General features: G+C 46.3%; 1 protein-coding gene across 4 annotated transcripts in view; it reads left to right on the top strand.

Moving 5' to 3' along the window:
- Nucleotides 1-27143, top strand: part of KIAA1210 (KIAA1210 ortholog) — a 228882-nt gene that overhangs the window by 54091 nt on the left and 147648 nt on the right. The window contains exon 1 of one of the 4 annotated variants that reach the window (XM_029607595.1): nucleotides 18406-18530. The exons of 2 other annotated variants lie outside the window; for them this stretch is intronic. The gene's annotated coding sequence lies outside the window, so the exon portion shown is untranslated. Of the gene's footprint in view, nucleotides 1-18405; nucleotides 18531-27143 lie in introns of those variants that run through there. One more of the 4 variants, XM_029607597.1, reaches the window with a different exon arrangement.

Below are 27143 nucleotides of genomic sequence, written 5' to 3'. Positions count from 1 at the left end.
CCTCACAGCGGGGCTCGGCATCCTCCGTGGCATCAGGACCACCCAGTTCCTTATAGGGCCAGGGGCAGGTCCAAGTTCCGCGGCGTGCCCTGATTGAATGCAGTTCAAGAGGAAGTGCCTGCCTGCACTTCCTTGCCTTGGCAATCGGGTCGACACCGTGTGTGTACTAGTTTGCCTCCGTGTCTCATCGCCTGTTCCAGTCTTGTTTCAGTCCGTTCCAGCGTCCTCCTGTTCCAGCATCTGTCTGTTCCTGCGTTCCCCCAGGTAGTACCTCTTGGACTGACTCTCTGGTACTGACCTCTGCCTGTCTTGACTACGTTGATCACTGCCTGGATACGGACCTCTGCCTGCTTCCTTGACCACGTCTGATCTCTGGAACCTGACCCCTGCTTTGGCTGACTACTTTCTGACTGATCCTTGGAACTTGACCTCTGCTAGTACTGGCCACACCTCCTTGATTCTGGCCTTGCTCCTAGCCTCGTCATCGCAGACACTGTTCTGGCCTTCCTTGATCCCTCATACCTCCAGTCTAAGACATCGACCGCGCACCCTTGATCCTGGTGGGAGACCCTGTGAGGCCCACCTAAGTCCAAGCGGCCTGGGTCCCCAAGGGCTCCACCCGGGGGGACCGCGGGCTTCCAGTGGTGGAGCTCCAGCTAGCCTCTGTCTCCTCCTGTGTTCCGCCTCCTGGTGGCAGGTGCTTCCTGGGTCCGACCAGGGAGCTGCTCTATGCTGCTCCAGGACAAGGGTCCACCTCCAAGCGCAACAGCTGTGCCCTTGGGATGCTTGCTAGGTTCTGCCCAATGTAATTCATCAGTCCTTGGGCACCTAAAGACTCTAATCTGCGACCAGTCATTTTACATCCCCTCTTCCCTTGGTTGGTACCTCCTTCTGGAGTACACTTGCCACTGAAGAAGATCTGAAGAGGTTGCACCGTCCTCATCCCCTCACCTAGCGGCAGTTCCTGCCCTGAATAAAAACCAAAAATTTGCTAGGCAGCCTGGCTGGAGCACTTGGATCTTTTCTGCTGTTATTTGATTTGTTACTATACTGTTAGATCTGGGCTCCCATTCCTTCATGCCCTGTGTGGGGTTGCCTCAGAATAAACAAAAATGTTCCCAGACTGCAGGAAAGGTGATGACGTCAACCCAGTATTCATTCTGGCAGTGGATTCTGCAGATGAGGATGTGTTTGAGATCAGCTCCTGCCCCAGCTTTCTTCTGCGTACTTCTCATTTAAGAAATGTGCCAGGTAGCTGTTTACAATGGCGAGCAGAGACAGCTCTGTGGAGGCTCAAGGCAATGTTTGATCACGCCTTCTTTATTTGCTCCGGATTTCTGTGGGAGCTGAGAAAGCTGAGGGCTCGCAGGCATCAGAAGCGGCGGTGTTTGCTTTCCCTGTGCTGGTGATCTACAAGCGTTTCCCTTCCAGGTGCCACCTTTTCCGTGAGGGAGCCCCTAACGCCCACATTCGTCACGTGGACCTGTGCTCGTAGCTTAGAGTGCCAGATACCCCTGGACAAATGCACTCTGGATCACTGTGCATGGCGTCTGCGTTTGCTTGGCACTCACAAAGTGTGATGTCATTCAACAAAGGAAAAAGAGGAGAAGGCATGTGAACTGCAAATACATTTCAGAGAGAGAGAGAGAGAGAGAGATAGGGGAACTGTTAGCCCACACAGCTGAGTGAAGCTTAGATCCTCTGTGCGTCAGGCTGGAGAGAGAATATCTACTCCTAAGCCAGGGGTCAGGAACCTTTTTGGCTGAGAGAGTCATAAACGCCACATATTTTAAAATGTAATTCCATGAGAGCCATACAATATGTTTAAAACTAAATACAAGTAAATGTGTGCATTTTATGTAAGATCACACTTTTAAATTACAATAAGTCTCTGAAAATATTACACCAGGCCTTACGACACCAATACATCTCCTATTACGAAAACGGACCAAGTCAGGCTGCTATAGAGCCCTACACAGAAACTATACACGCCAGCAGAAAACCTCACCTGAACCACGTGCTGACCCTCACCTAACATAGAATAAAGAGACCAAAACGCATAACTAGAAGCATGCAGACAAAAACTGAATTGGAAACTGCAACAAGCCAGAGTCTCTGTATGCAGTGTAACAAAGGAAAAAAGAAACATCACCCATCCTTATAAAACAAATCAAGAAATATAAAATCATCAGCAGTAAAACTGTACTAACAAAAAGAACATATTTTGAAACAGCTGATGAGTGGAATATCCAATAATTAAAAACTCATATAAAACATTTACAGATACCAACAAAATATTTCAAAATATCAGACACAAAGACCCAGTAATGAAAAATAATGATACAAAAAATTTTTGCTCTGCATACCTGGGAACGTTTGATATCCGGTGTCCTTAGATTGTTCTGAATTAGCAGGAGGAGGGGTAGTTTGCTTGGAACTTTCTCCTCTCTCAGTCACATACCAGCGCTCTCTCTCACACTGGTTCTCAATTACACACCTATACACACATGCTCTCAGTCACTCACATATACACATGCTTTTTCTCTTTCACTTATATAGGCTCTTAATTACACATTTACACACATGCTGTCTATCTTTTCACGCTTACACACACACACAGGCTTTCAATCACATAAATACATGCTGTCTTTTTCTCTCACACACAGACTCTCATTCACATGCTTACAAACATGTCCTCTCTTTCTCTTATTTACACACAGGCTCTCAATCACATACTCACATGCTCCATCACCTAAATCAGCTCTCAATCACACACAGACACACATGGTCTGTCTCTCTCATTTAAACACAGGCTCTCAATCACATACTCACATGCTCCATCACCTAAACCAGCTCTCAATCACACACAGACACACATGATCTCTCTCTTACTTATAAACACAGGCTCTTAATCATACATACACATGATTTCTCTCACACACAAAGGATCTCAATCATACACACATACTCTTTCACACAAACAGGTTTTCAATCACAAACTTACACATACAGGTTCCCAATCGTAAACTTACATTCATGCTCTCTCTCTCACAGGCAGGCTTTCAATCACAGACATACTCTCTTTCACATATACAGGCTCTCAATCATTCACATACATGCAATCTCTCACTCACACACACAGGATCTCAAACACACATGCTTGCTCGCTCATTCATTCACTCTCTCTCTCCTCCACCCCCACCCCGGGAACTCGCGGCAGCAGCAGCCTCCTCCCAACGCTAACCTCCTTCATTTTCAGCCTTCGCGGAGGAGGAGTCCCATCAGCCGCGGTTGAAGCTCTTCTTTATTTTCCTCTGAGCCGCGCTGCACAGTCTTCTTTTCGTCGGACCGACGCTGACCACACTAGCGTGGTCTCTTCTTCCCGCGCACGCACCCGATGCTCACCACTTCCTCTTCCGGGCCGCGGGGGGGCCCGGAAGAGGAAGTGGTGAGCATCGGCTATTCTGCTGCGTTCCGCCCGGGCTGACAGCATTTTAAGCCCGGGCGGAGGAGGACCGGGGAGCAGCTGGGTCAGCGGGGGACTGGAAAGTGTGGCGACACACTGATTTAGATTTGTCTGCGAGCCAGATGCAGCCATCAAAAGAGCCATATCTGGCTCGCGAGCCATGGGTTCCCGACCCCTGTCCTAAGCAGTCAAGTTGGAGACGGCGGTAATGTTGGATCTGTTACTAAGGGGCACATATAAGATGAGAAATCAGAAAGAATTGTTATTATTTTGTACATACCAGTGAGCTAATTCCGTAAGGTATTAAGTCTGTGTCTCTGCAAAGTTTAGCACCATGCCCTTCATGTCCCACCCAGTACTTCTTTAAATCACTTAAGCAGCTTCCTATATTTATTCATTTATAAAAAAAATATTTGTTACCTGCCCATTCCCACCATGCTGAGCGAGTTACAAAAAAGAAAACATCCATAATAAAAAAAAAAAATACAGACAATGACAATCGTATAAATAGAAGCACAGAACATAAAATTGAAATATGGTGTGCATTCTTAAATCTGACACACTGAAAAGGAATATGAATAACCATTCAACCTTTTGCTTTGTGTGTGGTTAGAAATGGAAAGAAATATTCACACAAAATATTTTTCCGGATTTGCCTGCAGAACTAATTATTTTCTCTCCTGAGATAAAGGTGCTGTCCATCTCAGTCGGTCTGATGTTTTGCCCAGTTACCCTTCCTTGGTGAGAGTTTGGCTCCAGGGATCTCCCGTGTTAATTCACAGCTCAGAGATCCTGGTTGATCGTTTTACGACTCAACACATACACACACACTGTGTTCAAGAAGTTTAACCTTACATTTGGTCCAAAGAATCTGAGACAACAAATATGATAGACCTTGCCCTACCATATGACTGAAAACACCAGACTGAGTGGAATGTTAAATATTTACCTATAATTCATGGTATATACAGTTGCAGAAATTGAGCCAGGAGAAGCAGTTTAAATGGAACAAAATCTAGCTAAGAAATATTACAGAAGCTGCTACAGAAAGCAAAATAACCGTTTTAATAGCTATGAAAGTGGGGAAATGCCATGTTATATTACTTTTCTACTCTGCCTTATCAATCACTAGGAACTTGTGCAAACTAAATGCATCTCACCTTTTCCGGACCATACTCAGCCCTGACTGGGAGCATACCAGAAAGATGCACGTCAGGCCTTCCCGGACGTTCCCCACGAGAGACAACTTTCAAACTGTGCCCAAAACCTGACTGAGGGATAGTGCAAAAGGCTCTTTTTAAGCGAAGGCAGCTACGGAAGCTTTCCAAAGGGTGGTTCAGGCATTTGTATGTTACTGTAATGGTTTGTTTGTGGGACTTACTGGAAAAAAGCATGCAGTGTTTGCAAGTAATCCACAATTGTTGCGTGTGCCGGCCGCAGCGGACCCATGGCCCGGCCCCCTCACCTCTCTCTGGCGAATCCAGTGCCTAGTTCCTCATCTCTGGCAGTGGTGGGCTGCCGGCTCCGTCCTCGGGCCGCCCCCGGTGCCTCAGCTTCAGCTACAGATCTCTGTGCTCCGCGGAGAGATGCCGCCGTTCAGCACCGCACCCCTCCCTAGGCGCGCGCACATCAGTGGTACTTATGAAGGGCCCGCGGTGGGAACTTGGCCGCGGCCCCGGATGACGACGTTGCCGAAGCTCCGGTATTTAAGGCTTCCAATGATCGCCTTTGCAATAGGTCTCCATGCTGGTTATGTACTCATTGCCTCCTGGTGATTCTCCTGTGTTCCTGATCCCTGCAAGTTCCTGTTCCTGTTCTCCTTTGTTCCTGCGTTCCTGATTTTTAACCCTTTATTGGATTGCCTTCTCGGACACAACCTCTGCATTGCCTGACTATGCCATTGACTCTCTCCAAGTCCGGACCTCTGCATTGCCTGCCTACGCCATTGACTCTTTCCAAGCCCGGACCTCTGCATTGCCTGACTACACCATTGACTCTCTCCAAGCCCGGACCTCTGCATTGCCTGACTACGCCATTGACTCTCCAAGCCCGGACCTCTGCATTGCCTGACTATGCCATTGACTCTCTCCAAACCCTGACCTCTGCATTGCCTGACTACGCTATCGACTCTCTCCTCGCCCAGACCTCAGCCTTGCCTTGCCACCACTCCTTGATTGCCGGCAGCCCTGACTCCAGCTTGCTCTACGACGCCTCTTCAGTCTACGTCCTGGACTTAGCCTATTCAGGCTTTGGCCTGTTCTTGCTCGGGTGCCCTCTGTCTGACTTTGGTTTTATTGGCGCCCGGGTTTCCGGGACTCTACCTCGTCCAGTACAGATTTCTCCATTTTGCTGTTGCTGCCACTGGGTGACCTCTCTGCTTTTCCATTGACAATGACATACTGAGGCCCACCTAAGCCCAGCCGGCCCCGGTAACCAAAGGCTCAACCCGCAGGGAACGAGGGCTAGTATTGGTGAAGTGCCAGCCGGCCTCCATCCTTCAGCCCACTCCGCCTGTCGACGGTGGGTGTTATGCCCGTCAGTCGCAGACGGCTGCAACCACTTCTGCTCACCTCTCTCTTCTCTTCAGTGACTCCACTGGGAAAAGTGGCGGCCTCTGCCAGCTACCGCCGGCCCACCTGGCGTTCCCGGGACGGCTTGGGTGCTGCCGACTGCCATCTTGACTCCGGGATCACATAGGCGCGCGCGCTCACAGGTCAGCTTAAGCACTGCTTGGCGGGAACCCAGGGGCATCCCCCGCTGACGACATCTCCACTCCCGGATACTTAAGCCGACCGAACCTGACCACTGATGAGTTGGCAACGAGTTCCCTCATTGCTGATTCCACACCTCAGCCAACACTCCGCCAATAACACGTTACACCTATGCTCCTTTTTCTCCCTGCGATTCTCTCCCGTGGCGCACAACTACGGAATAGGAGACAAAGAACTGTTAGCGGTTAAGTTGGCCTTCGAGGAATGGTGCCCTGGCTTGAAGGAACACAGCATCAAATCACTGTCTACGACCACAAAAACCTAGATACCTGCACCACGCTCAACACCTGAATCACAGACAAGCCCAGTGGTCTCTATTCTTTACCCGATTCAATTTCATCTTGCGATATTGGCCAGCAAACAAGAATATCCGAGCCGACACTCTTTCTCGTTCATTCACCACAGAAGACGTCCCTGACATGCCATGCCACATCATCGACCCAGCGAGGGTTCTCCTCGCTGCCACACACACATAGTGCCAGCCGGAAAGACTGTGGTTCTCCGATCGCTCAGAAGGAAGATCCTTAGATGGGCACATGACTCTACTCACAGGCCATCCTGGACAGGCTAGGATGCTCTCCTCGTTACAAAGATATTATTGATGGCCCTCTATGAGAAAAGATGTCCAAACTTACGTAGAGTCACGTCCAACCAGCACCCGTCAAAAGCCACTATCTGGCCGCCCCTGGGGACTCCTCCAACTGCTTCCTGCTCCAAGCGAACCGTGGACGCATATAGCCACGGACATTATCATGGATTTACCTCCATCCAGTGGCAACAACACTATCTGGGTTACAGTAGACCGCTTTTCGAAGATGGCTCACTTCGTGGCATTACCCGGTCTTCCCTCTGCACCTGAATTAGTGAAGTTATTCATCCATCATATTTTTCGCCTTCACAGACTCTCAAGACACATCCTATCGGATCGTGGATTACAATTTACGGCAAAATTTTGGAGATCGCTATGCAAGAAATTCGATATTTCTCTGGACCTCACATCCGCCTACCATCCATATATATGAACACTAGGCAGAGTGATTGGTCCGATCTTCTTTCGTGGGCCGAGTTTGCCTTAAACTCTCACCAGTCTGCTTCAACTGGTTCATCGCCTTTTCAAATTGTCAACGGACGTCAACCTCTGTCACCTCTACCTTTACCACTGTCAGTGTCATCTCTAGCGGCACAGGTATCTGCACAAGAGCTGCACCAACTCTGGGAGCATACGAAGCAACTACTGCAGCAAGCTGGTCAAAAGGCCAAGAAATTCTACGATGCTCGTCATCGTGTGGCTTCTCATTTGACTCCCGGAGACAAGGTGTGGCTTAGCACCCGATTCATCCGTTTGAAGCTGCCCTCTGCTCGCTTCGCTCCCAGGTACATCGGGCCTTTTGCAGTACTTCGTCGCCTAGGTCTAGTCACCTATAGTCTGTGATTACCCACTTTGAAAATCCACAACGCCTTCCACATTTCGCTTTTAAAACCACTCATCCTGTCTGAGTTCTCGAAGAAAACACCTGAACCCCAACCTCTAACTGCTGAAGAGGAGATTATATACCAGGTAGAGGACATCTTAGACATCAGGAAGCATGGAAGGCGCTGGGAATACCTCATCGCATGGGAAGGTTTTGGTCCCAAAGAAAATAGTTGGGAGCCTGCGAGCAACATCCTCGACAAGGAATTGATCAAACAGTTCTACATCTCGCACCCTAGAAAACCAAACCCCCCTTGGGGGGGCCTTAAGAAGGGGGGTACTGTTACGCCCGGTCGCAGACGGCTGCGACTTTTGCTCACCTCTCTCTTCTCTTCAGTGACTCCATTGGGGAAAGTGGCGGCCTCCGCCAGCTACTGCTGACCCACCTGGCGTTCCTGGGACGGTATGGGCACTGTCGACCGCCGTCTTGACTCCGGGATCACATAGGTAGGCAGGCGCGCGCGCGCGTGTGTTCACAGGTCAGGTTAAGCACTGCTTGGCAGGAACCTCAGGGGTGTCCTCCGCTGATGACGTCTCCACTCCCGGATACTTAAGCTGACTGAACCTGACCACTGACGACTTGGCAACGAGTTCCCTCATTGCTGATTCCGCACCTCACGCTATGGACTTCTGTTCAGCTCCTACTCTGGCGAGACACCCTCTGGGTACCCGCTCCTCAGGGGCCCTTCCTTGTCTCTGGCTATCTGCTCCTCGGAGAACCTTCTGCCTTGGGCTATTGCTCTACCCTGCATCCCAGGACTACTGCTGGAAAGCACCTTGCTGTGAGTACTCTGAATCGTTGGATTACTTCCTATCTCCAGTGTACCCCACGCTGCGGGCCACTACCGCATTCACCTTGTTAGGACCTTCTATGAGCACCTCATCCTGTGGACCTCCTTCATACCATTATCTGTGGGAATCCTCTGGCGTACGCCGTTCTGAGGGCCACTACCATTCCTGACCTACTTGAGGAACCCCGCTGGTGTACCCTGCGCTGCAAGCCACTACCAAGCCATCTCTACGAGAGGACCTTATCGGTGTACCCCGCTCTGCGGACCATTACCGGATTTTTACTAGGAGGTATTCCCTCTGGGTCTACCCCATCTCACGAACATTGTGCTTGTCTCTGCACTGCCTGCTTCTCGGGCAGTCCCATTCTCTCTCTAATAAAGACTATTCCACAGCTATGTCTGAAACCTGCCGAGACCTCGCCTCCCGATGGTGAGACTCACAGGGCTTCTCCCTGTGGGTGGTACTATCACTCCCATCGGCCCAGGGGCCCACAAACATACAAAACCCTAACAGTGGGGACCCGTAGGATCCCTTCTACGGGTAGTGTCAACCCCACCTCGGCCCAAGGGTCCACCTCCGGCGCAACAAGAATATGGCTGCCCGTGTGATTTTTCTGGGTTCTGTCAGCGTCTTAGTGCGGCCCCCTTTATTCTGTTCTTTACACTGATTACCAGTGACATTTAAGATCATGGCTATGATACCTCGAGTGACGAGAGATAATGGTCCAGAATATTTATGCAAGCTGTTGGTTAGCTTGGAGGGACACCATCTGAAGAGCACTCTTTGCTTGGCTCAGAATGCCTATCTACAGGTTACCTCTAGGGGAGAACTAAGAAGACTGCCTATCGCAAAAGAGTATTTTCAGTTGTGAGTCTGCAGCTTTGGAATTCAGCTCCCTTGGAAAGTAGGCTGGAAGAGAAGTTTATTTAATTTAGAAAGAAACTGAAGCCATGACTACTGTTTCTGGTAGGTTAGCTGGCTAGAGTATAAAAGCTTTGAGGGCTGATAGGAGGAGTAGATTAGGTAAATAAGAGGTGGGGTTACAGTCTATGGCAGATGTTGATTATAGTAGTGATTGATAATGGTGGCTGTTGGGAAGTTTGGGATGGGGAGGGTAGTAGGTAATGGTGGTGACATTGGTTGAGAGTTTGGAGGGAAGGGTGGGCAGTGGTGGGGAATTGGGATATGTTTTTACTTTGATTTGGCTGCACATTACATTTTTTGTGATTTTATGTTGTTCACCACCTTAGGCAAGCTGATTCCCAGGAAGACAAGTTTCAAGCCTGTGCTAATTCAGCTCCTCTTTGTGTCACAGCTCTCCCTGTCTTGACTCACTTCCCAGTTTGGGTAATCCTGTTTCAAGATTTTGCTGGAACAAAGCGCTGGGTATCTTATCTTGGGGCTCTGGCCTCCCTCTGCTCCAATCAGTGTGACACAGTTGATCAAGGTGTTGATGAGAAGCCATATTGTACAAGCCATGAAGCTTCTACAGCTGCCGGCTGTGATATATCAGTAACAGCGTGACTAGAAAGTGGTGGGTAGACAGGATGGGTGGGTTGCTCTTTTTCTGCCATCGTTTACTTTATTACAATGTAAATTCTCTGAATGGAGGGTTGTCTGCCATTTCCAGGCAAGCTTCTCACATGGATTGAGATGGAATCTTGTCTTGTTTCCTGAGACCTCCTGAGCTCTGTCTGTATCCTGCTGCTCTTGTGAAGGAGTCGGGTTTTCAGGTTTGTGTGGCTTCCTAACCTCTTGCAAAGCCGGTTTGACTAGTTTACAGGGAATGTGATTGCTCTCGAAGGAGGGTTGTGACACAAAGAGGGGCTGATTTAGCACAAGTTTGAAACTTGAGTGCAGCAGTGTCAATGGTCAAGGCTTTAATCTCTGGCTATTGTCCAATCCTGTATTTTTCATGTAGGTTCATAATTCAGTTATCTTAAGTGAGAGTTTTCAAAGCGTGGGGCCCATGTACTGAACTAAAAATGTTCTTCCATTTTATGCCTGGAATAAATGCTGAATGCTTACTACCCTTTCTCTAATTCAGTTTAAGCTTATAGACTGTCTAATTTAATTTAAAGGAGAGCTATGAGTAGCAATTGATGGACTTATCATCCCCACATAAGGCCTGATTTTAAAGGGCTGCACGCATAAATTTCGGGGGTTACACGCCGAATTGCCAGGCCTGCTGAAAGGGGTGGCACAGGGGATGTAGTCTGGGCGTGGAGGGGCAGGGCGGGAGGCGGGCCGGGAGAGTGCAATTAGCCGCTGTCCTGGGGAAGCGTGTGCCGGCCAGCTCCTGGCGCGCGGAAGATACTTCTGTTCCAGAGGAGCAGTAAATATTAAAATAAAAAATTAGGGGCTAGATAGGGTTAGGTTAGGGGTCAGGGAGGAGAGGAGAAAAAGGTAGGAAGGGTAGGGTTAGGGTTAGGAAAGGTCCCTCCCACTCCGCTTCTTAATTGGAGCAGACTGGGAGGGAACTGGGGGAGGCCCGATTGCATCGCCATGCATATTTTTCTAAAATTCTCCCCCCCCCCGCGCACAGAGCTGGTCATCCGCCCGCACACGTGGACATGAAAATCCGGCACACGTGTGTGCGCAGGACCCGTATTTTATAACATATACGCGCCGACGCGCGAGTCTTAAAATCAACCCAGTACAAAAGAAGAGATGCTGTCCACAGGAAACGTCTGCATACGGATGCTATGTGAGTTCAGTGTATTTGCAAGATGTATATTTTTATATTGTTTGTAATCTGCGAAGAGCAATTATTTAGGATTAGTGGACTATAAATCTCCTAAATAAATACATTTTAAAAATGGATGTATAAAGATTCAGCAAGTGATGTAATTATAAGCAGGGAACACTGGAAAGTGCAACAGAGTTTAAAATTCTACTTCATTAGGGCTTCAGCTTTATGATTTCTCTTTATTGTCTTGCACGGTGTGTCCCAACCTGTAGGCCTTAAGACCTGATCAGGTGTGCCATGGGAAAGACACCATGGCCTAATGCTCAAATCCAGGCCAGGACCTAGGCTGTTTTCTCAGCACCAATGCTCACCCTTGCTGGTAGGAGCTCCTTTCTGAGAACGTGCCTCCTACTCCTAGCTACAGCTCGAGTCCCGTCATGTGGTAACGAATGGGCTGCATGCAGGGTATAGTTAGCTAGGCCCCATTTTATACAGCACAAACAATGCACACAGCACTTACATAAGAACATAAAAACGTAAGAAATTGCCATAATGGGTCAGACCAAGGGTTCATTGAGCCAAGCCTTCTGTTTCTAACAGTGGCCAATCCAAGTCACAAGTACTTGGCAAATACCCAAACATGAAATAGAACCCATGCTACTAATGCCGGCAACAAGCAGTGGCTATTTCCTATTGATTAATAGCAATCAATGGACTTCTCCTGCAAGAACTTATCCAAACCTTTTTTAAACCCAGCTACACCAACTGCACTAACTACATCCTCTGGCAACAAATTCCAGAGATTAATTGTGCGTTGAGTGAAAAAGAATTTTCTCCGATTAGTTTCAAATGTGCTAAATGCTAACTTCATGGAGTGCCCCCTAGTCCTTCTATTATCTGAAAGAGTAAATAACCGATTCACATGTATCTGTTCTAGACCTCTCATGATTTTAAAGACCTCTCTCATATCCATGCTGGCTATGTCCCATTAAACCATATGTTGCAACCGTCCCTTCCCGACGGCTTCACTCCGCCTACCTTTCTTTCTTTGCACCTCCTCTTGCTGTTAATGGACGCCTGGCTGCCGTGGCATCTGTCTGCCATCCTCTCCGGCGTCCCCGGAGAGGATGGGCGCTGCCTCCCGCCATGCTCCGTTATTACCTTAGGGCGTGCGTGCGCCGCGCGGCTCTCGCTCTCATTTCCTACTTGGTGCGAACCTCAGGGGCGTCCCCTGTGATGACATCACGCTGCCTGGATATTTAAAGCCTACGATGTTTGCTAGCCTTTGACTTAGCAAGGGGTATCTTATGGATGGGATTCGCTCTCCATACCCAGCTACCCTGCCTCCACTCTTCATTGGACTCAATGCTAACAGGGTACCCGCTCCTTGGGGGCCTCACTTGCTTTTCAGGTCGCTATCAGGAAACCGGTACTCGCTCCTCGAGGGTCCATGTTCCCTGACTCGTTGCCTGTTCCTACCATCTCTTCTGCCTGGAAAGATTCGCTATCTTCAACACCAGTGAGTATTACCATCTCCACCTCAGAGCTTTCCCTGGAACCAGGTACTCGCTCCTCGAGGGCCTGCCTCCGTTCCAGCCCTAGTGCCATCTCCTAGGTGGAACCGCTGTATGAGTACATCTCCTACAAGCCTCTCAGGGATCAGGTACTCGCTCCTCGAGGGCCTGCTCTTCCTATCCTGGGGTTCTCCATACTGGGGCTTGTGCATATTCCACTGTACTCATCATTCTCAGTTCTTTCAACTACAGCACTGCTACCGGAGGAGTCACTGTTCCAGTGTCTGAGGGATACTAGCCCAGTCGGGCTAATTCAACTAGTCATCACTGCCACCTCTGGTGGCTACACAACATTGTTTAAATAAAGATCAATGTCTGTGTTTGTGTGTCCTCAGCTGAGCCTGACCTGTGGCCCCTCACGGGACTGCCCCCCCCCCCGTGGGCGTGGTCAGCTGCCACAGTGTCCAAGGGTCCACCCAAACCTCACTAATTATAACAATTTGTTTGGCCTTCCTTCCACCTTTCTTAATGTATGAAATACATCTGGACTGTGCTTCTAAGATGGTATTTTTTTTAACAATGTACACATCTGTTGTACACTCTTAACCTTTGTAGCTGCTCCTTTCAGTTTTTTTTCTATTTTTCTCATGTTATCAAAGTTTCCCTTTTGAAAGTTTAGAGCTAGAGCCATGGATTTACTTTTTGTCCCCCTTCCCAGTCATTAATTCAAATTTGATCATGTTATGATCACTATTGCCCAGCGACCCCACCGTAACCTCTCTCACTAAATCCTGTGCTCCACTAAGAATTAGATCTAAAATAGCTCCCTCTCTTGTCAGTTCCTGAACCAATTGCTCCATAAAGCTGCCATTTATTCCACCCAGGAACTTTATCTCTCTAGCATGCCCTGATGTTTCACTTACCCAGTCAATATTGGGGTAATTGAAATCTTCCATTATTACTGCTCTAACACTTTGGTTAGCTTACCTTTTTTCTCTTAGCATGTTACTGTCCATCTCACCATTTTGGCCAGGTGAACAGTAGTATACCTCTGTCGCTATAGTCTTCCCCAACACATAAGGGATTTCTACCCATAAAGATTCTATTATGGATTTAGTCTTTTGCAAGATCCTTATCCTATCGGACTCGATGCCATCCCAAACATAAAGCACCACTCTCCACAACCAAATTGCTCCTCCTTATCACTGCAATATAATTTGTTACCTGGTATGACACTTTCCTATTGGTTATCCTTCTTCCACCATGTCTCTGAGATGCCAATGAAGTCTATCTCATCATTTACTGCTATAAACTCTAACTCTCCTATCTTACTTCTTAGATTTCTGGCATTGACATACAGACATTTCAGTGTGTTTTTTGTTTGTGCTAACAGCCTGGTGTTCAGAGATAATTTGGAATCTTTTAGCTCAGGTGATTCTTTACTTATAGGCACATGGACTACTTTTGCTGTTCTTAGAACCCATCTGTTGGTGTGTCCTAACTCTCCTGCTTCATTAGTATCCTTCGAAGATACCTCCCTCCGAACCATGCACTGCTGAGCCACTGTCAGCTTTCCCCTTTTTACTAGTTTAAAACCTGCTCTATCTCCTTTTTAAAGGTTAGTGCCAGCAGCCTGGTTCCACCCTGGTCCTTTCGGGGAAGACTCCCCCTTCCTCAGAAGGTGCCAGTTTCTTACAAAACTGACTCCCTTTTCCTTGCACCATCGTCTTGTACACGCATTGAGACTCCGGAGTTCTGCCAGCCTCTGGGGACCTGCGCGTGGAACAGGGAGCATTTCAGAGAACGCTACCCTGGAGGGTCTGGATTTAAGCTTTCTACCGAAGAGTCTAAATTTGGCTTCCAGAACCTCCCTCCCACATTTTCCTATGTTGTTGGTGCCCACATGTACCACGACAGCCGGCTCCTCCCCAGCACTGTCTAAAATCCTATCTAGGTGATGCGCGAGGTCTGCCACCTTCGCACCAGGTAGGCATGTTACCAGGCGATCCTCACGCCTACCAGCCACCCAGCTATCTACATTCCTAATAATCGAATCACCAACTATTACAGCCAACCTAACTTTTCCCTCCTGGGCAGTAGCCCTGGGAGACACATCCTCAGTACGAGAGGACAATGCGTCACCTGGAGAGCAGGTCCTTGCTCAGGATCACTTTCTGCTGCACCAGTTTGATGCTCTCCAACCAGGAGACCTTCCTCCTCCAAGGCAGCACCAGGGCTGTCAAACTGGATTTGGGATTTGGCTACTGTGTCCCTAAAGGTCTCATGTATGTACTTCTATGTCTGCCTCAGCTCCTCTAGGTCTGCCACTCTAGCCTCCAGAGAATCGGACTCGTTCTCTGAGAGCCAGATGGGTAAAAAATCATACATGTGACATTCAATACAGAAGACTGGAAGGCTCCCCTCTTGCTGCTGGATTGCTGCCTTCATCTTAATTTTGTTGAGTTCTTAGTTAAATTTAGCTTGCTAAGGGAGTATGAACGTGTAAATAAGAGCCTTCCTCATCTTTCTCTTCTTGAGTCTCCTTTTTTGAATCCTTCCAGACTCTGTCTTACCCCAGGCTGAGTGAGACAAGACCAGTGTGTACTGGACACTGGATTTGATTCACTCTGATTATAGGGCAGCAGTGGAGGAGCTGTGGCAGCCACACGCAGCACCCAAGGGAACTAACTGAGCCAATTAGAAGGAGATGGTACATTGTGTATCCCCCCCCCCCCCCTTTGTTGTAATATTTGTAAGAGAGACATGTGGGGCTTTCAGTGCTTCTGTAGCTCTTTTTTCTATGTTTGCAGAGCACTGCCTGCCCTGTGGAGGTTGGTGTGCCAAACAACATTTTTGTTATGCCTTGGGCTTTACAAAGTTGGGAAACATTGGTCTAGCATTTTTCCTCTTCATTGTTCAATATGCTTGTTTGTTTTTCTTTTCTGGCACAAATTTGTTTTTTGGGCACCTTTACTTGGCACAAATCAGATGAGACTTCCTGAAGCTGAAGAGAGATTGAAGCAGCTGTGAAGAAATGCAGCACTGCTAGTCCTAAAAGTGAAGAACCCAGAAATATTGTGCAACGCGTTGCTCTAAATAAATATAGAAGATGTTGGCAGTTAAGGACCTCCCTAGCTGCCCCTTTGTACTGTCACCAGTCTTACTGGTCTCCACCTCCTTCTCTCCACCACTACTGAGTTCCCTTTGTGTCTTTCCCATTCATTCTGCAGATGTTTTAGTAACTTCCACCTCCAAATAAAGGCCTGCACTTTTTTTTTTAATGTTTGTTTTGGTCTAGCAGTTTCCTCCTGCTCCTTTGGGCTTACAACTCATTTCGAACAGGAGCTGTGTTTCAGTGCCATGAGCCTTCATTTGCAACAACCCCCAGGGTTTTTTCCTTTTTATTTTCCTCAGCCAGGAGCCGTGCACCAGAGATTCCTTCTGGATTTCCGGAATCATGGGCTCCAAGTCCAGCCATGAGATAAACTCCCTCAGTAAGCAGGTGGCTGAACTCAGAGAGGAGGTAACAAGACTGAGACGTATCCGGGAGAATGAGGACCTCATCGATGAAATGCTTATCGAGGCGCCAAAGATGGAAACCTCAAGCAGAGGGGAACGTGAAATTGGACCACAAGATGACAGCCTAACTAAATTCTATGCCATTGCTCTGACTTCCCTTGAACTAAAGAACCGGTATGCAGCCCTGGAAATGGAGGAGAAACCATCCCAGGATGAGGAGGAACCAAAGCTCTGGGCTCAACAGCTACCACATCTAAGTGCCAGAAGTTAGTTGTGGTTGGTGACTTGCTTCAGAGGGGCACCAACATATTATTTCAGGACGTGTGCTGTTTGCTGTGTGCCAGAATCCAAGGCATTACAGAAAAATGGCTGAAAATTCTCAAGTCTACTGACTACTATCCGATGCTGCTCATCCATGTTGGCACAAATGATGCTGCTAGGTACCACACAGATTGTATTAAAAGTGACTTCATGGCTCTGGGAGAGAAGGTAAAACAGGTGCACAGGTGATATGTTGGGACCCAGCCTCTGGACTGGACTCTGGCATTGGGCCAGTGCCTGGGTCGAGGTCCAGGCATCAAGATCCGTCTTGGTTGCGACTATGGATGCCCTTGTTTGGGTCTCAGGCCTATGCCCTAGGTGAGGCTCCAATTTGGGCCTAGGCCGAGTTTCCGGCTTTGACTCATGCCTAGGCTGCGGCTCCAGTTATGGGCCTAGGCATAGGCCTGCTGTAAGTTTTAATTGAATGAATAAGATTGGTTTCACTCAGGGGGAACCCCTTGTTTCATTTCGGGGCCTCCCAAATTAAATAAATGCGTTGCGTTTTTGCAAATTTGGTTAAAACAAATCCACATCCCTATAATTTAGATGTAGTGGCTGTCACCGAGATGTGATAAATGGACAATCATGATCAGGATATAGTTATAGCATGAAGGATTATAGTTATACCATTTGGATAGGAAGGAAAGAAGGAGGCGTGGCACTATATATAAAAAAAAATAATATTAACGCAACAGAATTGCAGGGCTTACGAGGTAAGGAGGACTAGAACACCTGTTTATATTGGTGTAAATATACAGACCTCCATCAGAGACAGAAAAAATGGAGACAGAGAATATTCACAAAAAATTACTATGAAAGGGGAGGTGCTATTGCTAGAGGAATTCAATCTGCTGGATGTTTATTGGGACTTCCCCGCTGCAGTGCCTTCTAGAAGCAGGGAAATCCTGGATTCTCTGAAGACAGAATTGTTTTGTCAGCTGGTAATGGAGCCCATACGGGAGGGGGCGATATCGGATATGGCGCTTACCAGCAAGGACAGTATTTCTGATGTTATAGTGGATGGTCATCTGGAATCCAGTGCAGCACATAAATGCTCATTCAAAGGCGAGGGTCCTAGACTTCAGTTAGTTTAGTTTAGTTTATTGTTGTTTATATACCGATGTATCAGACGGACCATCACACCGGTTTACAAAGATTAGAATATTACAAGAAAATACAATAATTCATAAAATAGTAACAGCTAAAAACTACACAGGGTAAGAAAATAAATTAGCTGTTAAAACGAATGAAATAAAACTAATAAAACCTAGTCAACATAAGAGCATAATAAAACATTAAAAACAAAATACGTAATAGAACAATAATAAAACCAAAAACTAGTAAAAAATGTTGGTAGCCTTTGTGATAGTCAGTAGATTTAAATGAACACGCTGTTTTTCTACTCATTTGTTGCATCTCGAATTCTTATTGACATTCTTATCTGTATTTTCATGCTCCGTAAAAGTACATTTAAATAACCAAGTCTTTAGTTCAGATTTAAGTTGTTTCTTTTCTGTAGCCAGTCTCAAAGATGTTGGTAAGGAGTTCCAAAGTTTTGTCCCCGCAATAGATAAAGCACGCTCCCTTACATGGCTTAACTTGGCAGATCTAATGGTGGGAACTGATAGGAGACCCTTGTCAGCAGATCGTTAAGTTCCTCTGTGGTACATGAAGGCGTATCAAAGTGTTAAGCCATTCAGTATGGTCTCCATAGATAACATTGTAAATTATACAAGCAACCTTGTATTGAATACAATATTGAATTGGGAGCCAGTGTAATTTGATCAATGTTGGGGTAATTTGATCCCTTTTTCTTTGGCAGGTTAAGATTCGTGCGGCAGCATTCTGTAGAACTTGAAGTGGGCGGATACTGGATGTCAGTAAACCAAGGAGCAATGAATTACAATAATCCAAATTAGCAAAAATAAGCGACTGTAATACAGACCTAAAGTCTGTAAAATCTAAAAAAGTTTTAAGCCTACGTAAGGTTAGTAATTTGTAATAGCCGTCTTTCAACTTAATATCGGGTTTTTCTGGCATTATGACTTCTTGGCTAGAGTTGACGTTATTATTCAGAATTAACGAATCAATTTTCTCCTTAAAGAATAAAGCTACATCATTGCATTTATTTTCGGATAGACCTTCATCTCTATTTGGTGGTTTTATTAAATTATTGACAATTCTAAAGAGTTCTCTTGGGTTATGCAATGACTCCTCTAATTTTTTCCTAAAAAATTATTTTTTGGCATTTTCAATAAGTTTCTTATATTGATGTAAGGAAAACTAATTTTGTTAAAAGAGGGAAGTACCTCAAGGAATCATTAGCTGGATGGGAAAATCTAGGGGGAAGTAGAAGAGCAGTGGGCACTGGGCAAAAGTAAAAGCTACCGTAAGGGCAGCTAACCTTTTAGTTAAGAAAGTAAATAAAGGAAAGAGGAAAAATAGGCCGCTATGGTTTTCTAAAGAAGTGGCTGAAAAGGTTAGCGTTCATCAACTACAAGAAGTTGCATAAAGAGGAAGACAGGCGACAATATCTGGAAAAATTGAGAGAATCTGAGAAAATAGTCAGGAATGCAAAAATTCAAATATTTTATTTATTACATTTATTAATCGCCTTACTTAAAAAAAAAAGCCCAAAGTGATGTACAATTATGAAACAAAATAGAAGAAAAAATAGCAAATTTGGTAAAACGGAGGGGGGGGGGGGGTTGAGCAAGACTTTTTTTTTGATATTTTAGTGACAGAAGGAAGCGCATAAGTAGCATTGTGAGACTCAGAGGTGAAGCAGAAGAATATGTAGAGGCTAATGAGGAAAAAGCAAAATTGCTTAACAAATATTTCTGTTTGGCATTCACTCTGGAAGGGCCTGAAGCAAGACCACATCAAACAAACAGAAATAAGATTGGAAATGAGATAAATCTCAATCAATTTTATGAAAGGTATGTTTGTGAGGAGCTAACAAACTTAAAGGACCTGATATTCTGATATTGAAAGTGCGTTCAGCATTCGATAGCCAGATAAGTTCTACATTTCTGGCTATCTAGCAGTCCACTGAAAATCAGCAGCTGCTAGATAGCCGGATAAGTAACTTATCTGGCTATCTCTTAGCCATCCTGATTGAGGGCGGGCGGTGGGCGGTTCTGGGCAGCGCTACATAGCCGGATAACTTATCTGGCTAAATAGCGATATTCAGCCTTAGCCGGATAAGTTGTGCTAGTAAATTTTACCTGCCAACGAGCAGGTTTAACTTAGCCAGGTATAACTTATTTGGCTTAGTAGTGGCTTAGCCATGCCACTGAATATCCCTTGTAACTTAGCCAGATAACTCATATCTGGCTAAGTTACTTGAACGGCCATGCTTCAGTTTTGGGCCCAATGTGGATAAGGCGATGGGGCCGGATGAAATACATCCGAGGGTACTAAGAGAACGTAGAGATGTCCTGGCAGCTCTGCTGGCTGACCTTTTAAATGCTTCTTTAGAGTCAGAGGACTGGAGGTGCACAGATGTGGTTCCTGTTCATAAAAATGGAAGTAAGGAGAAGGCTGGGAACTGCAGGCCATTTAGTTTAACCTTTTTGGTGAGCAAATTAATAGAATCGCTGCTAAAATAGAGATGAGGGCAATTTCTGAAATCCAATGGATTACAAGAACATAAGAACATATGGCTTGCCATACTGAGTCAGACCAAGGGCCTATCAAGCCCAGTATCCTTTTTCCAACCGTGTCCAAGCCAGGTCACAAGAACCTGGCAGGATCCCATGGGGTAGATAGATTCCAAGCTGCTTATCCCAAGGAAAAGAAGGGATTTCTTCAACTCTATCTTAATAATGATTAATGGACTTTTCCTCCAGGAACTTGTCCAAACCTTTTTAAAATACAGCTATCTTAATAGCTTTCATCACAAGACAGCATGGATTTAATGGTCCTTGTTTGTCTCACCATTGGGGAGACTATGATCTACACTGAGTCCTTCCTTGATTGAGGAGCAGGAGGTAACTTTATTGAAAAGGCACTGGTTCGGTAACTTAATCTGTCTACAACCACCTTGGCAAGTGCCCTCACTCTCTTCTGTCTATGGAGATCCTCTGCCCAGTCGTCTGACATTGGTCACTGCTCCCCTTAAGATGCAGACAGGCATTCTTCACAGCAAATATATCAACTTCTATATGCTGCCCAAAGCGGTTAGTCCCATTATCTTCAGATTGCCCAGTCTCTGCCTCCACCAACCTGTCATTGACTGGGACATGCTGAAAATTGCTCATTGGAGTTCTTCCTGCTGAAAAACTGTTTATCTCCTGTCCTACCAGCAGTCCCCATAGTTCAGGCAACACCTCCTAGCTTACCAGGGTTGCTGCCCCAATATGTGGTGCTCTCAAACATCTTCAGTAAGCAGCAAGCTGAGACATTACTCCCTCATGATTGACCAATAGATCTTCTACCAGGGAAGACACCCCATAGAGGTTGAGTTTATCCTTTGTCAGAACCTGAGATGCAGGCTATGTCTAAGTATATTCAAGAAAACTTAGAGAGAGGCTTCAACCGGCCCTCAACTTCTCCTGTAGGTGCAGTCAGGAAAAGGATGACTCTCTTAGGCTGTGTATCAATTACAGAGGTCTCAATGCAATCATGTGGAAGAACTACTATCCGCTGCCACTTATCATGGAATTATTTGACCGTTCTGAGGGGCACAAATCTTCGCCAAGCTTGACCTGCATGGAGCCTACAATCTTATATGGATTCGTGAGGGTGAAGCATGGAATACAGCCTTTAACACCAGAGATGGCCATTATAAGTATTTAGTGATACCATTCGGCCTATGTAACACCCCTGCTGTCTTCCAACACAAGGTTAATGAGATTTTCTGGGACCTTCTCTACTCGCATGTGGTGGTGTACCTGGATGACATTCTCATTTTCTCTCATTCCCTGGCACAACATCAGCAGCATGTTAAGCAGGTCCTGCAGAGACTTTGAGAGAACAAGCAATACACTAAGCTAGAAAAATGCACTTTCAAACAAGAGGATTTGCTATTTCTGGGTTCCATCATCTCCCGGCAAGAATTGTGGCCGCTGCTGCCATCACCATACCACCTGGGAAAACTGACATCCCTAAACAACTCAGGGAAAAGGTATTCAAATGGGCTCATGATTCCTATCTGGCAAGGCGCTTCAGAGTCACCAGAACCTTGGAGCCTTTGGTGGCCTCAAGTGAAGCAAGACGTGAATCATTATGTGGAATCTTGTCCCACCTGTGCAAGGCATTAGAGCTCTTGGACTCACCCTTGGTGCTGTAACAGCCATTGCCAGGCCCCGAGGAACCCTGGACTCACTTGGCCACTGACTTTGTCACTGACCTTCCCCTCTCAAATGGACCACACTGCTATATGGGTAGTGGTGGATCACTTTTCCAAGATGGCTCACTTCGTTTCGCTTCTTGATCTGTAGTCTGCACCAGAATGTAAGATTATTTTAGGGAGCTAGTTAAGATTTTCAGAAGACATTGTAACATGAGTATGGGATTAGCAATAGAAATGGACAAACTGATAAATGTGGATCAATATGTACATTGTACATAGCACGGCTTAAGCATAAGAATTATTAAAGCCTGAAACACTGTCTCAGCACACTGTCTGGCTATTACTGATGAGCTGATAAGATAGGAGGCAAGAGAAATTTGGTTCCTCTAACATTTATTGTTCTAAGAGGTAACATTGAGAGCCAGCATTCAGGAGACTAGTACAGGATATCTCCCTAACAGCCATAGCTAAAGTTGTACATCTTACTGTAACAACTGTGACATCTCTAGATGGCTAATGTCAGAGCTATGGGTGCAAATTGAAACACTTAACTTGCAGAACACTGGACTAAAATCAAAGAGAATAAGATATATAAAACTGTATGCAATGGTGAGTGTTGAATGAGCCACGAACAAGAGAGTGAATAGCTTCTATATGTTAAGTTCCTGGCATTGTACAGTCCTTTATTTTGAGAATACACAATTCCATAGCGTGGAGGACCTATGAAGAGAGTATTCTTTGTATAATACCTTTTCTGTATTCTTATCTTTGTGATTGCAGTCTTATTTACTTGATTAATCTATGTAATGCCTACTATGATGTTGTATGCTTGTACTGATATTCATTATGATATTGTTTCTCTTTGCTGATTTCATACCATATATTTACAACATTTAGTAAACTAAGTTTTGCTTTATCAGATTATGAATAGAGTGTTCTTGATGTAATATATAACCACTCAGCCTACTTTTCACTTTGAGTTGGCCCGCCTCTTTATACAACATATCTTCTGTTTACATGGACTTGGTTCTCATATTCTCTCAGACAGAGGTGTCCAGTTCACTGCGCGCTTCTGGAAAGGTCTTTGTGAAAAGTTTGGCATCACCCTGGACTTCACTTCTGCGTACTATCCGCAAAGAAATGGACAAACAGAAAGGATCAATCAAATCCTCAAAAGTTTTCTAAGGGCATACGTGAATGAGTGCCAAGATGATTGGGCTTCCCTCTTCCGTGGGCAAAGTTCCGTGGGGAGTTCTCTGGGATCCTCTCCCTTCCAGATAGTCTTTGGTCACCCTCCTCGGTTACCACTCCCAATACCTCTCTCCGTTTCCTGATCAGCGGCTAACACCATGAGTTGCAATCTCAAGGATCTGTGGTGCAGAACAGATAAACTGCTCACCACAGCTGCTGGTCGATTTAAAAAGAAAGCTGACAAAAGGTGCTGACCAGCACAATTCAAATCTGGAGAACTGGTGTGGCTAAGTACCTGAAATCTACAACTCAAGATGCCCTCAACCAAGTTCACATCTAGGTTTATTGGGCAGTTTCCCATCCTGTAGTAGATAGGGGCAATCGCCTACCAGTTAAGGCTTCCTCCCATGCTGAAAATCCATAACGTATTTCACATATCACTGTTGAAGCCCTTGCTTCTATCATGGCTTTCACATCATCCTCCAAGTCCAACAGAGGCAATATCTGAAACAGACACTGAATTCGAGGTCTAGGAAATCGTAGACTCTAGGAAGTGTCATAATCATCTGGAATATTTCATTTCATGGAAACACTTTGGTCCCAAGGAGAATTTGTGGAATCCTGCATACAATCTTCAAGCTCCCCAGATGGTAAAGGACTTCCATTGACATTTCCCCCAGAAACCCAAGCCTAGAAGCCTTAGGAGAGGGCTTAGAGGGGGGCTACTGTAATGTTTGCTGGTCACATGGTTGACCCACGACCAGCAGCACTGACTCAGCCTCTGGTGCGGCAGGAATGCCATCAGTGTCACCAATCCTGGGTTCCTCTAGGTGTGCATGCACACCACAGTGGCTTATGAAGACCCTATGGCAGGAAACCAGACTGCTGGCACACATCAATGACATCATGCAGCTGGGTATAAAGGGCCCAGCTGTGCTCCCTAGCCTTGAATCAGCAACAGGTGTCTTCTGCTTGGTTACAGTGTGTGTTGGTCCTGCATTCCTGATCCTGCCTTGCCTCATCCAGCCTGCCTTGCCTTGTCCAGCCAGTCCTGTTTCACCCAGTCTGTCCTGCTCCGTCTTCTGTCTAGCCTTCCTTCATCCTGGTTCCTCTCCTGTCTGCCTGTTATTGACCCCTGCTATGGACCCAGACTACTCTCTTCCCTGCCACTGACCTCTGCTACGGATGAGTACTCACTTGCCTGCCCGCTGCCACTGACCTTTGCTACAGACCTTGTCTATGCCTTGCTTGCTGCCTGCCCTGACCACTGACCTTCTCCTGGTAATTGTCTGACCACTGCCTGTCCAGACCTTAGCTCAGCCCAGACTCCTTTACTCTGTATGATCCTGAGGGACTCTCGCCTAAGTCCTGTTGGCTGCTGGTATTGCATTTGTGCCTCTTCTCTCCCCTCGCTCCACCCTCTCTACCTGGGATGCGACTCCCTTCGGCTCTGGCCAGCCCGCGGCTTCCCCCGGGCTGGCCTGAAGCTCCGGATCCAACATGTTCTTGATGACTTAAAGGCGCGCGTGTGCTCCAGACTTTGTACCAGCAAGGGCGCGAACCTCGGGGGCATCCCCCCGTAGTGATGTCATCCATTTGCACTTTAAAAGGTCTTTGTTTGCTAACCTCTAACGAGTTAGCAAGGAACTCCAACAGGACTTGCTTCGGCAGTCCACGATACTTGCAACAACGATCCGAGTTAGCGAGGGGAAGTCTTCCTCACTGCTCGGCCTTTTCAAACTTACCAGGAGTACCCGCTCCATGGGGGCTTCGCTCTCTCTTCTTGATTTCAGATTACCAGAATACTCGGAAGACTCCTCATTGCCTGGAAGCGATCGCGGACGTGAACACAGTGAGTTCCATTACATAGGAATCGGTACTCGCTCCACGAGGGCCTACATTCCTATAGCTCCGAAGACTTCCTTCCGTCCAAGACGTTATCGCAGGTACAGAGATCAAGAGTTACATTGGCAAGATCACAGATAGGAACCGGTACTCGTCCACGAGGGCCCAAGTTCCTAGAATCTCTTACAGACTCTCTTCTACTCTAAGAAGCCATTTCATATACAACAATTGTGAGTTTTTATTACAGACTGTTTGTGGAACCAGTGCTCGCCTACGGCTCCTGTTCCTGTATGTACTGAAGACTCTCTGTGGCATAGAGACCATTGCAGACATCTACTATTGTGAGTGTACCATCTTGTATCTAGTATACCCTTTCTACTCACTACTTCTAGTCTCTTTCTACAGCTCAGCGACCCAGAAATTATATTCCAGGAGCAGAAGGACTTCAGCCTTGCCGAACACAGCGATTCACTACAGTCTAATAAAGAACTATTATGTTTATCTCATTTTCTAGCCTAGCCGGTGGTTCCTCTCAGGATCTCCTCCTGGGGGCGCTGACATCTGCCATCGGCCCAGGGATTCACAATTTCCTCTAAGTGGTCATTCCTTCACTATTGTCACTCTGTGGGAGCCAACCACTACAGACCACTAACTCCGGTCACGGAAGTATTATATCGACAGTTACTCCTCTTTCCTTGAGACTTGCCAGCAGCTTATATATATATACAGATTGCTACTCCGTAGCAGGGGCATGATAGATTGCTATCTCAGTAGCGAAGTACATATACCTATTGTTAGCTCCTCTCCTCAGAAGAGTATCATTATACAAGATTGCCAACTCCTCTTTCTTGGAGAGTTGATCCATAACAGATTACTACTCCTTAGCAGATTGGTAATAGATTGCTACCTCCTTTCCTTACAGGAGCATCCAACAACAGTTCGCTAACAGATCTACAGATAGCTAACTCCTCCCCTCTGGAGGAGCAGGTCATGTCATATCGCTACTCCTTCCCCTTTCAGGAGAATAGCAGAACAGATTGCTGACTCCGCCCTCCTGGTGGTGTGAGTGACAGCAGATAGCTAACTCCTCCCTCTCCTGGAGGAGAGTGATAGCAGATTGCTAACTCCTCCCTCTGGAGGAGGAGAGCGATAACAGCTGGAATCCAAAGGCTCAACCCATGGGGATTGGGGCTAGTATAGGTAAAGCTCCAGTCCAGTACATGTTTAGGGTGTGTTTGCCAGCTATTGACAGGGACCTAGTGAGTTCACCTCTAGGCTGCATCAACCACGCCACATTAAAAGGATCCACTATTCTTACATAAAGATCTAAACACATATATCCTAGAGGAAAAGTGAGATAGGGGAAATATGATAGAGACATTTAAAAATCTCAAAAATTTGTATGTACAGGAGGTGAGCCTCTTTCAATGGAAAGGAGGCTCTAGAACAAGGGTCATGGGATGAGAGTAAAAGAAGTGCACTCAGGAGTAATCTTAGGAAATGTTTCTTTACGGAGAGGGTGGCAGAGCATGGAATGGCCTCCCAGTCGAGGTGGTGGAGAGAAGAGTGGAATCTGAATTCAAGAAAGCATGGGATAAATACAGGGGATCTCTGAGGAAGTGGTAGGAATTGTAAAGCTAAATTAGTTGGATGGATGCGCAGACTGGATAGGCGATACAGTCTTTTTCTGCCATCACATTTCTATGTACCTACGAGATGTCACTTTTGTATGATAACTGGGACTCTCTCCTCCCTCCCCCCGATTACCCCCAGAGGCTATAAAAGTGTTGCTTCCACAGCATCCTCAGCTCTGACCAGCCCAGTGAGTAGAGTCCTGTCCCAGGAAATCAAACCCAGGACCTCTTCATGGCTTTCTTTGTAGCGCTGCAGAGCTAGCAGACCAGCCCATGCCTGAACTTAAAATATTTTTCAGTTCCTTAATGATCTTGGTTATGGTTTAAAATCAAACATGTAAGTGTGACAAGGAGGACATATTAATGAAAGTATGTGATTAATTAATCCGTGATCAGTTCTAGGTACTTTTTGTACTCATGGAATAAAAGGTATTGAGAATTGCTGGTATCGACAATGACATTGAGTAACTAGTACATTATTCCAAGACATCATATCCTTTCACCAGTACTGAGAATCCTTTCTTTACATCAACTGGACCTAATAAAGGGAAAATAGTTAAACAATATTTAAAAAAAAGCAGTCTGGCAGAGCTGACAGTCTAATAATAATAATGTTATGTTAGCAGCAACTGCT

The sequence above is a fragment of the Rhinatrema bivittatum genome, chromosome 6, assembly GCF_901001135.1.
Source record: "Rhinatrema bivittatum chromosome 6, aRhiBiv1.1, whole genome shotgun sequence".
NCBI classification, from domain to species: Eukaryota; Metazoa; Chordata; class Amphibia; order Gymnophiona; family Rhinatrematidae; genus Rhinatrema; species Rhinatrema bivittatum.
This window is presented reverse-complemented; position numbering and strand designations above follow the sequence as displayed.